General features: G+C 39.9%; 1 protein-coding gene across 1 annotated transcript in view; it reads right to left on the minus strand.

Moving 5' to 3' along the window:
- Positions 1-17,304, minus strand: part of LOC122803148 — a 601,848-nt gene that overhangs the window by 27,975 nt on the left and 556,569 nt on the right. The window lies entirely within an intron of this gene.

Below are 17,304 nucleotides of genomic sequence, written 5' to 3' on the forward strand. Positions count from 1 at the left end.
GTGGTAACACAGCATTTTATTCTAGCAGCTTTCCAAGATTATACAAGCAATGTTTAATGTGTCCCTGGTTTTTGCCCTTTTGACCCACCCCAATAAATTTGGCTTTTTCCAGACGACTTGTGCTGCGAAGTTGAGATGCAGTTGAGTATTGAGTAGATTTTACAAGGAGCTGAGAGCTGCAGGGGAAGAGAAGTTTAGTGCTAATATCACAACAGGCTGTGTGCTTGCTTTTGATGCAGAAGGTTGTTGGTTCTACTCCCATAAGGGGTGAATGCTGCTGTACTGAAAGTTAAGATACTAATTATGAGCCTGTTATCAGTTTGCCATCCATTTCCTATTGCAATATTACTAGCTTATTTTTAATGTAATTTAGGCAATTTATTCCACAGGGGCATCAGACACTTATTGTTCGATGAAACCATGAAATATAAAGGTGATTGCTAGCACCAACCTCTTCATTACAGATTTATTTAACGTGGAATTATTTAGATTACTTTTTTACTACTTCAGAGATTGTGCATATTTACTGATAATGGTGGACTGTAGAATTGTGCATATTTACTGATAATAGTGGACTGTAGAAGTTTGAGTAGACTTTTATGATGGAAATGTTCTGAATTGGACAGTTTTGTTTCATTGTTTACTGGAAAAATGTTCAAAGCAATAGGAAGGTGTATCAAAGAGCACATGTGTTTCATATGCAAGGGGCCTATGATTTGAAAACAGCCCAGAATTAATTTTTATCTGCCACGAGTAAAATGTATTTTCTTTGAATGTGGATTTTAATGTTGTTTCAGTGAATGTGAGTTTCAAGGGCAGAGAAGGTTTAATGCCAAGTTTGTTTAGCAGATGTCTTAGTGTTTGTGCTGTAAAATGCAAAAATAAAACTTTCAAATGAAGTTCAAATCATCATAGAAGTAAATCAGTATGCACATTAGTGTTTATGGTAAATGGAGTGAAATAGCAAAGTAATGGATCATTGGAATGGCTGCAGGGAGGCTCCATTCGACCAGGGTTTTGTGAGGGGGAAGGGCGCCAACTTAGACAGCCCCAGCTGAACCATACCTCAACTGTCCAGATTTTCAAAGAATGAATAGATTTTTTGCTTCTTATTTTTGATTTGTTCCTCATAAAAATTTGTGGTTTTCTGGCAAATCATTTAGGAATTAAGTCACTAAATAATGACACACCTAGTTTCAGACTTCATAACCTTCAGAAAAATCCATGCTAAAGTAAGACCTGTTCTATCAACTGTCCCAGTTTATAGAAGAGCATTTTTTAGTACTGTTTATATGTTCCCCCCAATATATTTGGCCTTGTCCAGATTTATGTCCCAGTTTATACAAGAGCATTAGTACTGTTTATATGTTCCCCAATATATCTGGCCTTGTCCAGATTTATTGCATTAACAGGTTGAGAGGTACATGCAAATAAATTGCTTTATAGAATTAGGCATAGCCAAACCTCTGAACTGTCCCTGATTTTGACTCAAAATGTTGCTCTTTCCCTAATGATCCCTCCAAAAATAGCAATTTTGGAAGAAAACATGGAGGGTTTATAATTAAGAAATAACTGTAATAATCAGATTACTTTTATTTCAGAAATGCATGTAGATTATTTTATTTTGTCAGCTGCTCAAGTTAGCAGTACTAATATTAAAGTGTCCCTTCTTTGACAGGTTCCCAGCTGTATTGTGTTGCTATTTTATATTTTTACATCACATTTTTGGTCCATTTTTCATAAAATTGTGTTTTTTTGGCAAATTAGTGACAAATAATTAAAGACTGAAGTTAGAAAATAATGACAGACATTTGAGTTTCAGATTTCATACCATTCAGAAAATTCATACTAATGCAAGACCTCTATTAGCTTTCTAAGGTTATAAGAGCGATATTTTTTTTTGTACTGTTGATTTATGCTTATTACTCAAAGTGCCTGTTGCTCTGTGTTTAAGTAGCTATACTTTAATGACCATCAGGTAAGCTTGTCTGAGATTGCAAGATGCAAGTAAGCTTTAATAAGCATACTGTTAAAGAATTGCCAACATTGAAAGCTTTTCTGTTGCCATGTAGAGAATACTTAACTAGATAATGTATAAGCCTTGGGTATTGAAATGCATATGCCAGTATTTGTAATAAAGGACAGAATTACATTATTTTAAGAGTCTCATTACACTTGGAGACTTACAGACGGTCATCTCTGCAGGCTTTAACCATAAACCGAATGCCAATCGCGTGGTCTATAACCTGTACAGTAATCCTTTTAAGCAATGTATCTTGAGCTTATTTTTTGTTTGCTTTTCATTTTTTACTTTGATCATGTTTTCCCCATGAAAAAAGTAGATGTCAGGCAGCAGGTCTTTTTTTGGATAAGAAACATTTTTACAAGTGGGGGCATCAGATATTTCTACTTTCAGCATGTTACTTGTTACTTTAATAAAGCTGAATATAAATTATAATTAGAACTGCAGTGCAAGAAGTGGTTTGAGTTGAGTGCTGCTTGTTTTTCTTATACTTGATTTTGACTGGCATTCCATTAATGTATTTAAAAAAAAGTAATTTATTTTATCATGCCTCACAACCTTTTTTCTTTCCATCTAGATATTAAGCTGTCATGCAGCCAATGCATTTAAATATTTTTATTCTTCTACACTTCATTTTGTCTTGATTGGACTCTCATGACAACTGTTTGGCACCCAGTGCAGTATATTTAGTTTTTGAGGTTTGCTACTACAGGTGTTTGTGTGTGTGAGGGAATACCTCAGGCTTGAACCCTGTACCTTGTATGCAGGTGTTAAAGACCTTAATTTCCTACCCACCACCATTTGTGAAAAAAAAACTGCAGATTTTTGCCTCATGTTTGATCTGATCTGTTCCTCATAATATCTGTGGTTTGTAAATGTTGCAATGCTTGATATTTGATGGAGCAGTTGTAGCATTGTTGCCTCACAGCTGCAGGTTCTCAGGTTTGCTTCTTGGCTGGGGTGCCTTCTTTGTGGGGTCTTTATCTTCTCCCTGTGTGTGTGTGGGTTTGCTTTTGTGTCCTCCCATGTTACAAAGACATGTCTGCATTATTTCTTCCTGGGCCTCTGATTTTTTTTTTTTTGTTCCAAGTCAGACTGTCCTGATTAACAAATGTTAAATAAAATTGACAGGCATTTGAATTTCAGACTTCAGGAATCTGAATGTTTAAGTCCTTGCATATTTGATGGTGCAGTGGTAGTATTGTTGCCTCACAGCTATAGGTTTTCTGGTTTGATTCTTGGCTGGGGTGCCTTCTGTGTGGAGTCTGCATCTCCTCCCTGTGTTTGTGTGGATTTGCTCTGGTGCCCTGTCATTTTACAAAGACGTGTCTGCAGTATTTCTCCCTGGGTCTCTGCTGAAAATTGTTTTTATTCTGTCAGCAGTAAAATTGACAGGCATTTGAATTTCAGACTTCATGTTCTTCAGAAAATACATAGTAACACAACCGTAACACAACCTTTTTTTCTAGCAATTTTCTAAGTTTATAAGATGAATATTTGAAATTTGTCCCTATTTTTGGGACTGTATTCCCTCATTATTGGCTTCGTCCAGGTTTTTTGTGCTAAGGTTGACCGCTATGGCAAGAACTGAATTCACTGAATGTTTGAGGGCTGTATTCCCTCATTACTGGGTTTGTCCAGGTGTTTTGTACTAAGAGGTTGACAGCTATGGTGAGAACTGAATTCACTAAATGATAGCCATTTAAGTTTCAGTCTTCCTCTTTTACAAAGCAGCTGATTTGGCGTAGTGGTATGTTGCTCTGTTTTGCACAGGGAGCTTGGCAGTAAAATGTATGGTTCTAGCAACTTTCCAAGATTGTACAAGCAATGTTTGTGTCCCTGGTTTTTGGGCTTTTGACCCCCCCCCCAATACATTTTTGCTTTTTCCAGTTTTCTTGTACTGCGAAGTTGAGTATTGAGTAGATTTTACAAGGAGCTGAGAGCTGCAGGGGAACAGAAGTTTAGTGCTGCTTAAGTGAAGTTGGTTTACCTTGTTAATAGCACAACAAGTTGTGTACTTGCCTTTGATGCAGAAGGCTGTGGGTTCTACTCCCACAAGGGGTGGATGCTGCTGTATTGAGAATGTTCTCCTCGGTGAAAATACTAACTATGAGTCCATTATCAGTTTGCCATCCATTTCCTCTTGCAATATTACTAGCTTATCATTTTTTAATGTAATATAGACAATTTATTCCTGAGGGGCAACAGGCACTTTATTTTTCATATCATTTTTTTAATGTAATATAGACAATTTATTCCTGAGGGGCAACAGGCACTTTATTTTTCAATGAAACCATGAAATATAAAGGTGTTTGCTAGCAGCAACCTCTTCATTAGTTACAGATTTCTTTAATGTGGAATTATTTAGATGACTTTTACTTCTTTAGAGATAGTGCATATTTACTGATAATGGACTGTAGAATTGTGCATATTTACTGATAATGGACTGTGTAGAATTGTGCATATTTACTGATCATGATGGACTGTAGAATTGTGCATACTTACTGATAATGGTGGACTGTGGAATTGTGCATATTTACTGATAATGGTGGACTGTAGAATTGTGCATATTTACTGATAATGGTGGACTGTGGAAGTCTGAGTAGACTTTTATGATAAATGTTCTGAACTGGGCAGTTTTGTCATTATGGGTGCATGCATTTTGTTTCATTGCTTACTGGAAAAATGTTCAAAACAAATTTAAAACGCCCTCTAACAACTGTAATATATTGTACAAGGAATATAATTTAGTAGAATGAGGAAGGTGTATCAAAGAGCACATGTGTGTTTCATATGCAAGGGGCCTATGATTTGAAAACAGCCCAAAATTAATCTTTATCTGCCACTGGCAAAATGTATTTTCTTTGAATGTGGGTTTCAATGAATGTGAGTTTCAAGGGCAGAGAAGTTTTAATGCTAAGTTTTCATTGTGAGACTGCATTGCTTTGTTTAGTAGATGACTTGGTGTTTGTGCTGTAAAATACAAAATAAAACTTTCAAATGAAGTCCAACTCATCATACAAGTAAAGCAGTATGCACATTAGTGTTTATGGTAAATGGAGTGAAATAGCCAAGTAATGGTTCATTGGAATGGCTGCAGAGGCTCCATTCAACCGTGATTTTGTCAGGGGGGAAGGGCAGCAAACTAGGCCCAGCTGAACTATATACCTCCCAACTGTCCAGATTTTCAAAGAATGAATAGATTTTTGCTTCTTATTTTTGGTTTGTTCTTCATAAAATTTGTAGTTTTCTGGCAAATCATTTAGAAATTAAGTCACTAAATAATGATACACTGAGTTTCAGACTTCATAACCTTCAGAAAAATGCATGCAAAAGTAAGAACTGTTATTCTATCAACTGTCTCAATTTATACAAAAGCAATTTATAGTACTGTTTATATGTTGCCCCAGTACATTTGGCCTTGTTCATATTTACTGCATTAACAGGTTGAGAGGTACATGCAAATAAATTGCTTTATAGAATTAGGCATAGCCAACCTCTCAACTGTCTCCGATTTTGGCTTAAAATGTTGCTTTTCCCCCTAATAATCCCTCCGCAAAATAGCAATTTTGGAAGAAAACATGGAGGGTTTACAATTAAGAAATAACTGTAATAATCAAAGTTATAGATTACTTGAAATGCATGTAGATTCTTTTATTTTGTCAGCTGCTCAAGTTAGCAGTACTAATATTAAAGTGTCCCTTCTTTGACAGGTTCCCAGCTGTATTGTGTGGCTATTTTATATTTTTGCATCACATTTGGTCCATTTTTCATAAAATTGTGTTTTTTGGCAAATTAGTGACCAATCACTAAAGACTGAAGTTAGAGTTTCAGATTTTATACCCTTCAGAAAAGTCATACTAATGCAAGACCTATTCTATTATCTTTCCAAGTTTATTAGAGCAATATTTAAAAAGTGTCCTTATTTGTGGGGATTTGTCCCACTTCTGTGTATGGCTTTGTCCAGATTTCTTGCTCTGAGGTTGAGAGGTATGACACACGTGTCAGGGCCAACACAGTCAGCCAGAGACATTTCAAATTGTGACATAGTTGTTGCACCCCACTCCATCATGTACTGACTCTGGATGTGTCCAAGCAAGGCAAGTAGTTATGCAGTGTAAATGTGCAGTGTGTCCCCCCCCCCCCCCCCATCCAAGGTAGACACAAGTACTACAGTGGTTTTTCATCTGTCCTTGATTTTGCAGAAAGGTCTGGTTTCTGTCATATTTTTGTACTGTTGATTTATGCTTATTACTCAGTGCCTGTTGCTCTGTGTTTAAGTAGCAATGCTTTAATGACCATAATGTAAGCTGGTCTGAGATCGCAAGATGCAAGTAAGCTTTAATAAGCATACTGTTAAAGAATTGCCAACAATGAAAGTCTTTCTGTTGTTGCCATGCAGAGAATACTTGACTAGATAATGTATAAGCCTTGGGTATTAAAGGACAGGATTCCATTATTTTAAAAAGCTCATTACACTTGTTGGAGACTTCCAGTCATCTCTACAGACTTTACCCGTAAACTAAACATAGTGCCAATCGTGTGTGGTCCATAACCTGTACAGTAATCCTTTAAGCAATGTATCTTGAGCTTGTTTCTTGTTTGCTTTTCATTTTTTACTTACATGTTTTCCCCATGAAACAAGTAGATAGTTGTCAGGCAGCAGGTCTTTTTTGGATAAGAAACATTTTTACAAGTGGGGGCATCACAGAGATTTCTACTTTCATAGGTTCATAGGTTTATACTAGGCTATCTGCCCTAAGGCATTTCTAAGCCTAGCCCAAATTTTTGTGGCTTACGCCACCCCTTATATGAAAAAATACTGTACCCATTAGTTTGTTGTGCCTCTGTCCAGCAGTGACACAGAGATGATTCCCGGGGTAAACCTACGATCTCCCATCCACAGGTCTAGATTTCTCTTGAACAGAGTCAGCGAGGTGCTCTGCCTCACATGGACCGGGATTTTATTCCACAGCATAGGGAGTCTCTGAGTGATAAATCTATCCCTCCAGCACGTCCTATTTATATCCGTGCTAAGGTTTAAATCGCTTGCTCTAGTGGTTTTGGTGGATTTGGATTTTTTGAGGTGGAGCATGTCCATTAATTCCGGGTTGGACATGGCCTTGTACGACAGGCACATGTCACCTCTGAGCAGACGGTATGCGACTGAATAGAGCTGGAGTTTCTTCAATCTGGCAGCATATGACAGATTTTGGAGTCCCTTTATCCTTTTGGTGAGGAACTTTTGGGGTCTCTCCAATTGCTGCAGATGTCGGGTGAGATGCATCCCGAATGGGGCATTGTACTCGATCATTGGTCTGATAAGTGAAGAGTACAGGGGAACAATGACCTCACTAGATCTGGATGTGAATCCCTTCATGATCAGGTGGGCAATGTAGAAGGTCTTTCTAACCACTTTAGCAATGTGAGTGTCAAAAGAAAGGCCACTGTCAACCTGGGTCCCCAGGTCCCTGATAACCTCTTCTGTGCTTAGTGGATTGCCACCTATATGGTAGCTTGGGGTTACCTTGTTTTTCCCGAAGGGTATGACTATACATTTTTTGGCGTTTAACTTCAGGCCATGGCTCTGGCACCAGCTATCTGTTTCCGTGAGTCCCTTCTGAAGGATATCCGTGTCCGATGCACTTTCCACTACTGCGCCCAGTTTGCAGTCGTCTGCAAACTTTGTCAGCCAAAGTCCTCCCATGTTGGCCTGTACTTCTGAGAAGTAGATGCCAAACAATAGGGGGCCAAGGACCGAGCCCTGTGGGACACCACTTGTGACCGGCTTGGAGTCTGACACAGCGCCAGCAACTCTAACCCTGTGGGTTCTGTCCTTAAGCCAGTTTGCAACCCATCTTGTGACATATGGGTTTACATTTAAGCTGGTAAGTTTTTCTACAATACCCGAGTGGGGTATTGTGTCGAAAGCCTTTGCAAGGTCAAGGTAGGCTGTATGGACTGCCTTTCCTCATCAATGGCCTTGGTGACTGTTTCAAGAAGTCGACCAAGTTCAAAAGGCATGATCTTCCCTTGACAAAGCCAAACTGGGTCGGGTCCAATGTCTGCAAGTCCCTATATCTTTGTTTATGAGCTCCATTATGATCCTCTCCATAGCTTTGCAGACTAGACTTGTTAAGCTTATGGGGCGGTAATTACCAGGGTCCGAGAGGTGCCGCTTTGGAGTGGGACCACAGTTGCCGTACGCCACTCCTTGGGCACGTATCCTGTGGTAAGGCTGAGATTAAACAGCTGCCTTATGTGCGGGTTTAATTCCTCATTTAGCTCGTAGCACACAGCCGGGGACACCATCCGGTCCCATTGATGCTGTGTTTTTAGCTTTAGAGAGAGCAGCTTTCACCTGCGCATTTGAGATGTCCGGGAGGCTACACTCGGCTGGGATAGTTATCTCTCCTTTAGGGGGGGAGAGGCGGGTGAAGTTTGCACTGAACCTGTCTGCCAGTATGTTGGCAATGTCTGTGGGTTCAGTGATTTTTGTATCATTTTGGACTAATTCTGAGCATATCTGGGAGTTTCCACCCAGGTTCCTAACATAGCTGAAAAAGGCCTTATGATTGTCCTTTGAATCCATGGCAATTTTTCTCTCAAAATTGGCCTTGGTTGATTTTATGAGTGCTCGTATTTTTTTACTAATAATGATCAGGGTGACTTCCTTTTATGGATTTTGTTCTATCATGTAATAGCTTTCTCCTCTTATTGTAAAGTTTGTTAATGGCTGGGGTCCACCAGACTGGATGTTTGCCCTTTGTGGAAAGAGTCTTGGTTTTATTTGGGATTGCCTGATCCATGCAGTCCTGGAGGTGTTCATAGAAGGCATTTGTAAGGGCTTCAGCTTGGGTTGTGGTTTCCACTGGCTCAGGGGCCTTGAAGGATACCACACCAGTCTTGAGTAGTGTGAAGTTTGCTTTAGAGAAGTTCTTCACTATGGTCTTTTTGTTTGGGGTGGGGCGGGATGTGGATTTCCAGTGAGATTAGTTTATGATCAGATCTCACCAATGAGGGATATACTTCCGGTGTGGAGAATTTTGTCCCCATGTTTGTTACAATGAGATCTAGTATATTTTCTCCTCTCGTGGGAACAGTGACTAGCTGTTCCATGGCATTTGAATTTATGAACTCCAAGAACCGTTGGGCTAGAAAGTTAGGGCTTGAGTAATGTTCCCAGTCTATATTCGGGTAGTTGAAGTCACCCAATATGATGGTGTTTGGAGATATATTTATACCCTCCAGTGTCTTCAGGAAGGCTGTGTGGGGTTCCTGAGTTTGAGAGGGTGGCCTGTAGCATGCTACAATTTGTAGAGCAGTTTTGCCTATGGTTAGTTGCACCTGGATGGTTTCGAGCTTATGCGTTACCACCAACCTGGAGGTGTGGGTATCCTTTATGAATATGGATACACCCCTCCTTTTGTGGTGTGGTCCGGGTTTTGGGGCGAACGAATGATATGAGGTAATACCTATTAGTGCCTGGGTGCTCTCAGGTGCCTTGAAGCAGCTTTCAGTTTCAGCTCAGACTACGATGTTCTCCATACTGAGAAGGGCTTGAAAAGTGCATTTTGAGATTTAGACTTCTGGCATTGAGCAGCATTACCCTCAGTTTCTTCCCATTTTGTTTTCTAGGGTGGTAGGTTTAGAATTTGAGCCTTGCCTAAAAAGGCACTATGGGGTGGCAAGAGCCTTAGCCAATATCCGAATCCCAGGGTGACAGGTGCAAGCCGTCCCTTGCGAAGCAGCGTGGCTTGTCAAGCATGTCATCCCAGGCAGACAGACACTGGATCCCCTTTGAATGACACCAGACATTAAGCCAATTGTTAAAGCTGATCATCTTGTCTCTATATTGTGGCATCATTCTTGGTGAAGGAAGGATACTGCTCAGGGTTAGGGTCATACCTGCCTGGGCTACATAATCAGAGAGCTCCTCTATGTCTCTTTTCATGTAGTCCAGGGAGGTACGTCTCAGGTCGTTCACACCAGCATGGACAATGACTGTGTCATATTTGTACTTGCCGTGGAGTGACCCGAGTGCTTGTGTTATGTGGCGGATTCTAGCGCCCGATAGGCAGCTTACTGTGACCCTCTCCTTGTTCAGCCTGGTGAGTGGGACGTCAGTGTGTCTGACTATGGAGTCACCTATGACAAGTATGTTTGGTGTTGTATTTGGCCTTAAGGGCTGTGACTGCTTTGCACACTGCTTTTGTGGTTTATGTGTTGCTTGTGGGGTGTCTTGAGGTAGCAGTTGTTTGGGTGTCTGCTTTGGAGGCCTCTGCTGTTTAGGTAAATTTTTACTCAGAGCCTCCGAGTATGTCTTTGTGTGTTTGTGTTTGATTCAGTGGAGTGGTAGCATTATGTGAGGCTGGTTTTGTGTTTTGTGTATAATTTCCTGTCTGTCCTTTTGTCTTATATAACATCTATGTAAATTTTCATTCCTGCATATGTAAGCTATATTCTCTTGTTGTAACAATACTTTGAATCTTGCAATTTAATTATGTACTTCTATTGTGTATTGGAGCTTTTCTCCTCGGGCCTCTACTGAAAACGGATATGTATCCAGCTAGACCAGCCCGGTTAACAAATGTAAAATAAAATAAAATAATAAATAAATGGTTTTGTGGTGTGTGTAGTTGCCTTCTCCTCCTGTCTGGTCTTGCCAGTCCTGAGTTGAGAGAGCTCAGCCTCCAGTTTGGCTAAATAGCTGCATCTCTCGCAAGTATTTGTGTTATGTGGGAGGAGGAGAGGGCTGTCTGTGTACATGAGGCAGTTATAACATTGCCTCAAGATTCCCAGATTCACCAGCTGGACCGGAGAGAAGATTGACAACTGACCTTTGGACATGCTAGAATAATATTGGGAATTCCTTAATTGAAAACAAGGGCCAGTGGGGAGTGAGGGTGTAGTGCTTTTAATTTTTAGTGCTGACTTATATAATTGCTTTAGTGAGCAAGTGCCAGGTAACTTGAGTGCAATGTGTTACAAGTAACTAAATGCAAAAGCGACAAACAGTAACTTTCTTTCAAGTGAAACAAGGAAGTAAGTACAGTAAGCAATGCAGATATCACTAGTGATCCACAGAAGCTGAGAAGTTGCGTATTAGGTGGAATTAGCTTCCAGGAAATAACAAGCAAACAAACAACAAGCATATAAACAAAGCTAGATTCAGCAGGCCTGGATCTAGTCTATGCTAGAGCAAACAAGGTGAACCAATTTCAGTAAGATACAGTTCAAATATTCAGGCACTATAAACCTTTAACCAGAAATTCCCAGCTCAGAAGGGCAGAGTCCAGCCTCTTCTCCCACAAGAGTGCAGACCACGAACCTTCTTAATGTAAAATAACTGGCCTGAAGCCCAAGTGCCTAAACCAGAACTAATACACTTGGACACTGGGCTCTCAATCAGCAGTTCCCAACTTAGAAGGATGAAAGCTACCTGTCCTGCCACCACAGTGCTTGCCACAAACCTTCCTAATGTAAAACAACTGCATAAATTATTATTGGAACTGCAGTGCAAGGAGAAGTGGTTTGAGTTGAGTGTTTCTGGTTTTGCTTGTACTTGATTTTGACTGGCATTCCAGTAATGTATTTAAAAAGTAATTTATTTTTTCATGCCTCACAACCTTTTGTTTCCATCTAAATATTAGGTAAGCTGTCATGCAGCCAATGCATTGAAATATTTTTATTCTTCTATACTTATTTTTGTCTTGATTGGACTCTCATAATGATGGTTTGCCACCCAGGGCAGCGTATTTAATTAAAGTTAGTTTTTGTAGTTTTGAGCATAGCTCCTCCCCTTTCTGGTTGGCCACACCCCCTCCCCTTGACCCCACCCATTCAGCTGTCTCCTGCAGCCCCCCTTTGATTTGAAGTCACCAGCCGCCACTGCCCTTGACAGGCACAGAATGAAACAGACAACAGAAAAAAAATTTGGAAGCAGCAAAATGTAGCAATCGGACAAGCAACCAGTCAACAGGCGTAGAAAAGCAAACAATGGACATCTTAAAGAAGATATTTAATGCACAGCCCTTTCTTGTTTTCCAAAACAAATATTGATAAAAACAAACTAAATGAAACAGTTTTTAAAAAGTTGGACATTTCATAAAAGCAATGCACATGGAACACTGAGTGAATACAGTACTCAACAAAGGATAAATGTTTATATGAAAAAAGGACGAACACTGTCTTTATACTGCTAATAAACCTCAAACTGTGAGCTGAATTCTGAATGATCGTTCAAAACTACTGAGATCGGTAATTATTGGACAGAAAACTCTGATTAAAACAACTGTAAAATGCATATTACATATCAAATTTTAGTTAATGATAGTTTGTACAGTAAACTCTGTTAACTGGCACCCATGGGGATTGGTAGATGCAGGATAAGTGTAGTTTCTGGTTGTTTGAGAGTTACTATTAAAAATAGACCTGACAAATACTGTATCCAATACTATATAATACCACACCATAAACACTGTACTGACTTGATTTTAATATTGAAATGCAGTAATTAAAAGCTGTTTAGCTTACATTTACAACAGGCATGTACAGACAATAATGTTACATGAAATGACAAATAATAAAACACAGAACATTTTGTAAAGAAAAGTGGAAATGAGGGTTTCTTTGCTGGAACATGAGGAGAGTGAACAAAGGAATCTTAATTAAAAGGTGTGAAGGAAAAAAAGACTGAAAAACAAATGAGACAGGCATGGAAGATTTATAGTGATGAGATGTTGTTGTCAGGTGTAAGAATTCCACTTTCCACATTATATATTCCACCAATAGCAGAGATAAGATGTAAAGAATATTATGAGAGAAGTTATAGCCATTCATCAAGGATGTATGGTAGTTGCAAGAGAATGGAACACTGCAGAGAAAAAGAAAAATGTCTCCTGAAGGCCAAGATATCAAAGAATACTGGCTAAAGGCGGATACTTTGAAAAATATATACATACATTAGGGCTCATTTGAAAATAAGCCAGAATGATTTTTCAGTGAAATATTGCTCTTGGACAGTATTAGGGAACTGTTTCATACTGAAAAAATACTGTAACATGGTTTGAACTACGAAAGCAAATCCAGAAAGTGTCAGATCAATCATCTATACAAATTAAGGCTTGTGAGTATTTAAAAGTTGGGAAGATCAAACTTTCATTATTACATTTGAAACCTAAGCAGTTAAGAGCTTGTAAAAAAAAAGAGATAATTGTAAAGTGAAGACTGTAAATCTGGTCATAATGAAAGCAAATGAGATATAGAATAATAGTTGTAGGGCAGTGGTTCCCAGACTTTTTTCGATTCACGGCTCCCTTGCTGAATCCAGGTTTTCCCAAGGTGTCCCTCCCCCCATGCATAAAGTGCATATTTTATTTATTTACTTTTTTTATTTGACATTTGTTTAATGAGGCTGCCCGACTCGACTAGGAGACCTGGGGAGAAAAGTTCAAAGGTACAATAAAAAGACAATTACCAAAAAAAAGTGTACATTCTGCTTAACAGCATAACACTGATCTACTATAGGTTTACAAGAGCAATATTTAAAATCTGTCCCTATTATTTGGCTCTGTCCAGCATACCTCTCAACTGTACAGAGTTTTGCAGAATGCCCAGATTTTTGCCTCATATTTTTGGTCTTTTTCTCATAAAATTGTTGTTTTCTGGCAAATCACTGGCAGATCATTGAGGTTGAAGTCAAAAAAATAATGACAGACAGTTGAGTTTCATACTTCATACCCTTCAGAAAATTCATGCTAATGCAAAACCTGCATTTCTATCAACTTTCTAAGTTTGTGAGAGCAGTACTTAAGTGTCCCTATTTTGTGGCTTTGTACCCCCACTATTCTTGGCTTTGTCCAGATTTCTTGATCTAAGAGGGTGAGAGGTATGTGTCTAGTGGTATGGTCCAGACTTACACAGACCTCATTGCTGCTGCTGCCAGAGATCAGTCTCGCTCTTCACTCTCTCCCCCCATGACACACACACACACACACACACACACACACACACACACACACACACACACACACACACACACACACACACACACACACAGTCTGTTTTGCATTCATGCAAACATTCACTCTCAAACATCGCTCTCACTCTTGTCTGATCTCTCACACACAGTCACTCCCTCATTCATACCTGCATTCACTCACACATCACTCACTCTCCCAATTACACACACACACAGTCTCTTTTGCATTCATGCAAGCATTCACTCACACACATCACTCTCACTCTTGTCCGATCTCTCACACAGTCATAGTCACTCCCTCATTCATACCTGCATTCACTCATACATCACTCTCACTCTCTCCCGATCAAACACACACACACACAGTCACTTCCTCATTCATACCTGCATTCATTCACACATTGTACTCACCTCCCGATCTCACACACACACACACAGCCACTTCCTCATTCATACCTGCATTCATTCTCACACACACACACACACACACACACACACACACACACACACACACACACACACACACACACACACACACACACACACACACACACACACACTTTCTTATTCATGCCTGCATTCACTCCACATCACTTTCACTCTCCCGATCTCACATACACACAGCCACTTCTTCATTCACTCCTGCATTCACTCACACTCTCCCGATCTCTCTCTTACACAGACTCTCTTGCTTTCATGCACGCATTCACTCACACACGCAGACAGACACACACTCATACAGGCATTCACTTACCTGACAGCCTGGTTAGTTAGCGGCACCCCTGTGAGGAAGCAGTGGCTCCCCAAGGCACCATGGTGCACACTTTGGGAACTCCTGTTGTAGGGTATATGGAGGGATTAAAAAATAAGGGATTTACAGAAGCAAAAAAGTGGAATACAACAGGTTGAAAAGCATCTGAAAAAGCTATAAAATATCTACGTAAGAGCACTTAAAAACATATGAATGAACACTGAGCAACAGTTTTAAAACTGACAGTAACTCTAAAGCTATCAAGTTGTTAGTTCCTTCCTTTTCCTCACCCAGAAAAAACTCTAACCTTTAATAATACGCATCTAACCCTCCACTACCCCAGACCAACCTATAATAAATCTAACCTCAAAATACTATATAAACTTCAAAGGTTCTTAGATCACCTTAAACAATGTATTACTCAACATGGAGACATCCACCCTAATCCAGGCCCTGCCTCTCATCTAGACCCTGCCACCTCAACACTACCCCATACTCCTAATACCTCCCTCCTCATTCTTCACCTCAACCTAAGAAGTATAAACAATAAAGTACACAGCTTACATGCTATGATAGCCACATATTCCCCGGACATCATGTGTCTTTCAGAAACATGGCTCAAACCTGCCACAAAGGACGAAGAAATTCTTCCACCTGGCTATAATATCCTAAGGAATGATCGAATAACCAAAAAGGGTGGGGGAGTAGCTGTAATGTTTAAAAACAGACTTAACATAATTAGAAACACTTTGTACCCCCCCCCAGGTCTCTAATATAGAACTCATTCCAATAAAGATTTGCCTAAACTCCCAAAAATGTATCAATCTTGTAGTTATCTATATCCCACCAGGGAAAAACCTTGAAAACCTTGAACAAACTCTAAGTTGGTTAGCCGCATACTACCCCCAAGAAACCATTATACTAGGAGACTTCAATATAGACTGGTCCCACTGCTCCGCAAAGGCTAATCCCCACCCTATCAATCTTTATGGCTTCTCCCAAAATATCACAACTCCTACCAGACTTGGTAATGCACAGCAAAAGGAGAGTACGATTGACTGGATTCTCACTAATAAAGATGCTAATAATTACACCACCGGTACCCTCCCCAACAGCCTTAGCGACCACCTTGTCACTTATATTATAAAGCACAAACTCTGTTCTTCATACCCACCCCTATATAAACTTATTAGAAACAAGAAAAAATTCAACCTAGAACTATTTCTAGCGGAACTAAAATCCTGTAATTGGTCTACCCTTACTACTCTTCCCCTAGCCGAGTGTCTCATACTTCAATGACACTTTCCTAAATATTCTCAACTCCCACGCCCCAAATCGTCTTGTTAGAACCAAAGACCGTATAGCTCCCTGGCTAACAAAAGAAACCAAAACAAAAATTAAACTCCGCGACCAAGCTTGGAATAAATGGAGAGCTACTAAAACTCCCCTAGATCGCATCAAATTCCAGCAGCTTAGAAACCACAAAATCTGACATTACTAGAGATAAAAAAACAGTATTACTGTCACCTTCAGGATAAACATCAGTCTAACCCAAAAAAGTTTTGGGCTGGATTTAACAACCTTCTTCATCCTGGTAAATCTTCTACCCCAATACCTGAGAAACTCATAAGTAAAAAACCAGAAGAAATAGTCAATGCCTTTAACATTTTTTTTTACAGAGACCATCCAGTCCCTAGCCAACCATCTACCCACTTCCTCTCCATCCTTAACTATTCCTCTTGACTCACCCCCTCGCTCCTTTAACCTTCAACCAGTATCCACCTCCTATATTCGTACCCTAATAAAAAAACTAAAACCGTCCACCCTTGCGGCCGATCGTCTCCCAGCGGAATGCCTCCAACTAGCCTCTGATGTCATTGCCTATCCCATATCAATCTTGATCAACAGATCCATAACTGAGGCCACCATCCCCTCTATTTGGAAAATTTCGTACATCATTCCATTACATAAAGGAGGCCATTCCACTGAAACTTCTAATTACAGGCCTATCGCTATACTATCTCCAATAGCTAAAGTTCTGGAACGGTGTATTCACAAACAACTCCTACACTACCTCACCATCAATAATCTACTGTCTAGTACCCAGCATGGTTTTCGCCCGCATCATAGTACTACCACTGCCCTCCTCTCCTTTGTCGACTCAGTAAATAGCAACCACAACAAAAAACTTATATCCTCTGCACTCTTTCTTGATCTATCAAAAGCTTTTGAGATGGTCAACCACCAACAATTACTCCACACCCTCCAAACCCTTCATCTGGACAACTTATGCCTAAACTGGTTCAAGGATTACCTTTCTGGCCGGCAACAAGCAGTCCAATGGCAAAATAGTTTCTCAACTACTCCCTAACAACATAGGCATCCCCCAAGGCTCCATACTTGGTCCCCTTCTTTTCTCTGTTTTTATAAATGATCTTCACACTATCATCCCCAGTGCCACCTGCATCCAATACGCAGACGACTCTACCCTGATCTGCTCTGATCTTTCTCTCCAGAAACTTCAAGTAGCCACCCAACAATGTTTTG

Source organism: Protopterus annectens, chromosome 5.part1, assembly GCF_019279795.1.
Source record: "Protopterus annectens isolate FY-2018-M chromosome 5.part1, PAN1.0, whole genome shotgun sequence".
Lineage (NCBI taxonomy): Eukaryota > Metazoa > Chordata > Ceratodontiformes > Protopteridae > Protopterus > Protopterus annectens.